Source organism: Microtus oregoni, unplaced genomic scaffold (genome assembly GCF_018167655.1).
Source record: "Microtus oregoni isolate MIOR12 unplaced genomic scaffold, Mior012 000011F_ref0000422, whole genome shotgun sequence".
In the NCBI taxonomy this organism is placed as follows: Eukaryota; Metazoa; Chordata; class Mammalia; order Rodentia; family Cricetidae; genus Microtus; species Microtus oregoni.
This window is the reverse complement of record NW_024543070.1, coordinates 10,466,772-10,473,864: the sequence shown is the minus strand read 5'-3', so window position 1 is coordinate 10,473,864 and position 7,093 is coordinate 10,466,772. Positions and strand designations below refer to the sequence as shown.

General features: G+C 37.9%; 1 long non-coding RNA gene across 1 annotated transcript; it reads right to left on the bottom strand.

The window, feature by feature from the left end:
- Positions 1-553: 553 nt before the first annotated feature.
- Positions 554-3,875, bottom strand: LOC121453180. The gene is made up of 3 exons (XR_005974982.1): positions 3,781-3,875; positions 2,888-2,922; positions 554-734 (listed from the first exon to the last, which is right to left on the bottom strand). It is a non-coding gene; the product is annotated as an uncharacterized LOC121453180 (long non-coding RNA).
- Positions 3,876-7,093: the final 3,218 nt, after the last annotated feature.

Here is a 7,093-nt window from a genome sequence, read left to right as displayed (position 1 = left end):
GAGACAAGATTTACTTCCAGAAAAAGACATTGCCACAGAAACTATTCAAAAATGAGCATTTCAAAGCTTCTCATAGGTATTTGTCAAAAGTATATGTTTGGGATACCTCATATTCTAATGAAGGAAATAGCACCGTTTTTAAAAGATTTATTTTTATTAATGTCTATGTTTATATTAATGTGTATGTGCAACATGTCTATGCAGGTGTCTGTGGGAGACAGAAGATAATATGGGACTCCCTGAAGATGGAGGTTATAAGAAACCTGATATGAACACTGGAAACCAAATTTGGGTTTGCACAGAGATTATCAAGCTTCCCTAACCACTAGGAAGTCTTTCTAACCCCCTAAAGATTTTCTCGATAAACAGTGGAGTTTACGATTTTATTAAGAACCATAACTAGGGCATTAATGGTTTTAAGTTGTCAGTTTACAGAATGTAAAATTAAGATTTAGGAATTTAAGTGTCATTAAGTAGTTCATTACATGAAGTAAAACCTTGAGACCAGAGGACCTGAGAAATGAAAAGAACAATGACAGTCAGTCTTCTCTTGTGGATCCTACACAGAGATTCACCCAATCTTCTGGGGCTATGGGAACCTGATGACACAATCTCTGACCCACTGTAGACTTCAGGGCAAAACTGCAATCATAATAATATCCCCAGGGATACGTAGCTCCATTAAAACTCAGCATGCTTCAAACCGTGTCACCATAATTGCACCACGGTGTCTTCTGCAAAGAAAAAAATAAAGGAGGTCAAAAATGTCTGAAGAAATTACAGAAAGATTACTTCAAACTCCTTGAGAAGTGTGCCATGAAATTTTCAAAGGGGAAAAACTGAATTGAAAACATTAATTTCTCCTTTTATGAGCAACTAAACCCTGACTGCTCCCGACATCTGCACACGTCCTGCTGTGGGTGGACTGGACCATTTCTACTGTCTCAGCTCTGTCTTAGTCGTGGAGCTTGCCCAGATGGGGGATTGTTAGTAGGCCTTGAGAAAGACATGGTAAGTAGAAGATTGTGAAGTGGAAGTCACTTAGCTCATGTGAGATAAAACAGCAGAGGAACTACAAACACATGAGACACAGCTATCTGATCACAGAGCACAAAGGACAGGGATATTAGACAGAGGGATCCGAGAGCATCCTGTGGTGTAGAATCTTCCATGGAGTTCAGGGGATAAGAGGATGCTCCCAGGGAGTTTCTTGCTAACCTGATAGATTGCAGACTGTAACAGAGATCTATTGAGCATCAGCTTTGGAATTATTTCATAATGTTTGTATATCTGAAATTAGGACTTCCTAATAATTAAGTTAATGGATTTGTGTGTTTGCACAGTATTCAACACAATTCTATTCTAAGTCCCAAATAGAAAAGCCAATTTCAGAATTCACAATATTAAAGCGAGGAACACATGTTTCTATGCCTTTCATAGCACATTGGATGGTAGGGTCATTTTTTTCTGAGTATTATGAGCATGGAATATCAATCACACAAATCTAAGATTTTGCTACTAAGTTTTCATTACTTAGGAATAACTTATTTTGAGAATAGTATTCTTACTTGTATGCAATACAGAAAATGCATATGTTGCCATAAGTCTGGCGATTGGTTGCACAGACTGGAAGATACTCTTTGCTACAATATCCAAGGGGACTATAAGATTCACACTGTTTCTACAACACACAAGGATATCATAAACGTATTAGAGCATAGGCTGTTGAATAAACTGTTTTTACTATTAGTATATAATGTCACACAAGAAGGTTTAAATATCATCTACACATAGATATAAACGACATATAACATATATAAAACATGTAATTATTACATTTATAGTTTTATGCCTCTGCTAAATAGAACACAACACAGCTGGTGTAACCTGATCTTGTAAGGCAGCCAACACACATTGTAACATCTGTGCTTCCCCACCAGACATTTCCTTCATAGCCCATCACCAAATTTAACTTTTTATTGATTATTCTCTCATTCTTTGTAATTTCTCTGCAATTCAATGTACATATTTACTGTATATTTACATGGCAATACATCTCATGTATGCTCATTTTAATAAAAACACATGATTAATTTTAGATACTTTGGTAATTTATACAAAGAAATCAATGCTATACATGTTATATACATGTGACTTTCATACATTCTTGTGACATATATGTCACAGATATATAGATATTTAGAAGGACAATATATTTATTTTCAAATTTAATATTTATTTTCAAAATAACATTCGGCTTTGTGAGTATATGGAAGGCACTGTTTTTAATGTTAAGTTAAGCACTGAACTATACCCCACTGGGTTGTATAGATATTGAATTATATATCTGATTATCAATGGCTGAAATTTGGAATTAGGATACTAACTGTTAAACTTTGTATCAATAATAAGTTGCCCAGAGCTCTGGGAGTCCAGTTGAAAAGAAGGAGGAGGGAAAATTTGAGCAATCTGGGTTAAGATCAAGACAGGGAAACCCACAGAGACAGCTGACCTGGCCTTGACCTGATATGCCATGCTTTGCTGACTCCCATGGGAGGCTTTACCCCTTTTGAAAGGAGAATGAGGAGGAGTGGTTGAGGGGAGCAGTGAAAAGGAGGTGGGGTAGGGAAGTAGAGGAGATAAGGGAAGGGAAACTGTGGTTGGTATGCAAACTAAATTTAAAAAAACAGATACTCTCACATCTTGCATCAATAATAAACTATCTTGCAGTTCAGGATTGCTGTTTTGAACTTATTGTAACAAAATATATCATGTTTTAAGTTTTGAACAGTTTATTTTCTTGAATAAATTTTACATTAAATGACTCAGTTTATAAAAAAAGAACATTTTACATTTTCAATTTCTGGATGAAATGATAGTAACTTACGTGTATATGAAATGCTCTTTTTATAATGGCACTTTCTGAAAACAAAACAGAGAAAGCAGATAAAATGTATTAAAAAAAACCTTGTTCATATTGTCTTTGTAAGCAGTACCTACATTTACATGTAGCACACGTGTATGCGAATTGTCAACTCTATAAGGAATAGATGAGAATTTTGTGTCATTAGTAAAAAATAATTAAAAATACATGCAAGCTCAGAAAATTCTGATTCACAGATATATATGTATACCAGGAAAAGCGGTCTTTTATACTGCTCTCATATACAAAAGTATTATTTTCCATTTGTTAATAGACCTGGAAATATTAAATTTATACAATTATTAAGTGAAACACCCTGACCTCAGAATTCAAAATATATTTTGAGTTTTCACTTGACTTGAAAAAAAACTGTAATCAGCAGTAATTTCAATGTTCTAAGCAATGTTTAACAAATGCCTCACTTTGAAATCCACAGCCAATCTTGACCTTGATAGTTGATCAAACAACTGATAAAGTGGGCCTTATCTAAGACAGCCAAAAGCTGTCAAATAAATTGCATCTTCAAAGAATGGCGTATTTAAAGATATTAGTCTGTCTTCAACTTTGCATTTGATAACAGCATTTTGTTAGAAATCTGGAGGACAAATGAGCAGAGGCTGAAAGCCAGCCCAGCCTGTCCTAACCCACTGCTCTCTTCTCACTTCTCCAACTGGACTAGTTAGAAGAACAATCCACTGCTGCCACTTTAGAGACATTCCTAACATGACCAGTTCAAGTACTACAACCCCAGTGAGACAAGCTCATTCAGTCATTTCTGGTGTTTCCGAGGTCCCCCCCCCCCGAGTTTTTGTAGATTATGTTTAAGGTTCACATCTAGTGCAGCAAAATGTACTCACCAGAACATAGAAGAAAGGACAAGGTGATGTACATAACTTGAACTCCTGAGAAGACCAACATTTTATGAAGATACACAACAAACCTTGGAATGTCGGTAAACACGGTACCTTTGACAGCAAATAAAAAAAAAAAAAAGACAACAACCAGAGATCCGCTGACAGAGATGCTTGATTCTGAGGACACATTTCCATCCACCCAGATTCCTAATTAAGGGAAAGTTCCCTTTCTCTGTTTCTAAAATATAATTCAACAAGGTCTAAAACTATAATCAGAGAACAACCAGAAATTAAAAGTTATAGAGAGATAATAAATAGATAAATAGGTAAAGAAACAATTATCAAAATAGAAAAATACTAACAGAGAATATCTACTAATTTGTTTGTGTGTGTGTGTGTGTGTGTGTGTGTGTGTGTGTGTGTGTGTGTGAAAGACAGAGCAGGGTAGGAAAAGGAGTCATTTAAATCAATATTTTCTTTTTTAAAAAAAGGCTCCATTGTCATTATTTTAGGAAGGGCACTAACCTGGAGAAGTCCTCAACAAGGCTTTGTCTCTGGGAGACCCACATGACCTACCTCATACAGAGATATTTGGTTTAAGGACAACAGTTCAGAGGCTGTGACTATTTTGTTCATTCCAATGTTCACTTTTATTTCCTCACTCAGAGTCTTCGAGATAAGTCTCCAGTTCATCTACGAGTGATGGGCTCTATGTGTTGAGAGGATTGCACTGGGAAGATAAGACACGGAGACATGGTGTACTCTCTCCGGAGGTCATAAAACAGGTCATGAGTGAAGCCTGTGTTCAATAGATCTTTTCTTGGCCTGATATTCAGGGACATTTTGGCCTCATGAACTCATAAGTACTAAATGAATGAAGTGCTCAATTAATCTAGGAAAGGGAAGAGATATCAATCTTTTCCAAATAAATGAGTTGTAAGAAGAAAAGAGAATCAATGAGAAACAATGAGGTTGACAATGACATTTCAGACATGGGCATTGGTTATTAACCTTTTAAATTAATATGTGCTACAATCACAGCAATCTTCGAACTCTGGTGACTACATTGCTCTGCTGTCTGTCAAAGCAGAGAACTGATGGTTAGGAGAAAAGGCCTGAACATCACAGGCCAAATGCCTGGGAGTCTCAGCTATAGCTTAGCTCAAGGACACTCCCCCAAAACAGAATTCAAAAAGAACAGCAGGAAAGAGCATGGGCTGAGGGAAAGCGACCCTGTCATTTTTGTTAGTTGCTTCTCTCCATCTTTTCTGCAGCTATGCACACTAGGAATAGATTCTCTCTGTGTCTGGTCTGAGGCACCCTTTCCTATTGCTGAGCTTCTTTATCCTGGAGTACATAGGGAAACATGTCAAAATTATGAAGAAACGCTTACTTACAGTCTGTATGTCATTAAATCTAGAGCATTAAAAGTATAAGACATGGAGTTGTATTTCTACCTTTTATTTGAAGGAAATCTCACACTAAAGGTTTTTTTAACTGAAAGTAAAATTTTAATACAATATATCCTGATTGCAGTTTCCCTTCCTCCTAGGTCCTCCTCAAGTTGCCCTACCAGAATCCACATGCCTATTTTCTCTCTATCTAAAAAAGAATGTTAATAAAATATAATCAGATAAAAATTTTAAAAAATCATCCTGAGTCAGGTAACCCAAACTCAGAAAGGCAAATATGGTATTTACTCACTCATAAGTGGATAGTAGATGCAAAGAATAACCAAGCAACAAATCACAGTTCCAGAGGAGCTGGTCACAAGGAGGACTCTAAGAGAGTCCTATGGATCACCCTGGGAAGGGGACTGAGAGACAAGATCTCCTGACTAAACTGCAGAGAGACAAAGAGTGAAAAGGAGGGGAAGGGAACTGAGAATAAAGGGAGGGAGTGGTTCTCCAATTCTTCTGCTCTTGGGAACCGTTTTCTCCTGTATTAGGTTGCCTCCCCCAACCCTCATATGAGGACTTGTACCTAATTTGATTGCGTGGCTTAAATGGTAGCCCATTTCCTACCTTCCTTCTTCTCCTTTGCACACGTTCTTTTCCATTTAGTTTATTTCAGATAAAGGGGAGACCCACCACAGACGACAAGGAAAGAGTCACAGTCACTACCTCCGCAAGGATCAGAGACAGTATACTTCCTGCCCCAGTGTGCTTGCTCCTGTACCTCTGTGAGCAGCAGACTTGTAGTGGAGGCGTTAGTTTAAACATTAGCTGAGTGAAGTCTAGTCTAAAAATCTTAGATCACAAGGCAGTGCTTCAGTGTGGATACGTTTGATGCCCTTCAGGCAATGGGTCCTGAGACAGGGAGGAGGATAGACTGGTGTGTCTGAGGGCCTGGAGGAGGCAGAGAGAAGATGCACTTTTGCATTCTGGAAACCTCCAGTTGGGCCTCACTTTATGAGTCATTATGTTGTAACCACAAGAGTAGGGATAATATTGTTACTGAGAACATAAACAAAAAAGAGAGATTACGGATAAATAGAAATATCTTTCTTAAAACGGAAAGTTCTAGCATTATAAAGTGGTACTGGGAAAATCTGATTAAAAGGTGAGAGCTCACATTGTACTACCATCTTACAGCTGGGTGCATTTTGTGTGAGCCAAGAGAAATTATTTGAAGAGCCTTCTATTCAGGGTCCTTGGAAGTACTTACCAAGTGAGGAGACTATGAGAAGAGAAAAGAAAAAGGGAACTCTGCAATATTCTAGATGGTCCCTCAATTAGACTATGATAAAGTATCTGTCCTCATCCCATAGAGCTCCACATTCGAGACGATCTCTGAACTAGAATACACTGAAGTATGTTCTCATCCCACAGAGCTCCACATTCGAGACGATCCCTGAACTAGAATACACTGAAGTATGTTCTCATCCCACAGAGCTCCCCATTCGAGACGATCTCTGAACTAGACTACATTGAAGTATCTGTCTTCATCCCACAGAGCTCCACATTCAAGATGATCCCTGAACTAGAATACACTGAAGTATGTTCTCATCCCACAGAGCTCCACATTCGAGACGATCCCTGAACTAGAATACACTGAAGTAAGTTCTCCTCCCACAGAGCTCCACATTCGAGACGATCCCTGAACTAGAATACACTCAAGTATGTTCTCATCCCACAGAGCTCCACATTCGAGACGATCCCTGAACTAGAATACACTGAAGTATGTTCTCATCCCATAGAGCTCCACATTCGAGACGATCTCTGAACTAGAATACATTGAAGTATATTCTCATCACACAGAGCTCCACATTCGAGACGATCCCTGAACTAGACTACATTGAAGTATCTGTCCTCAT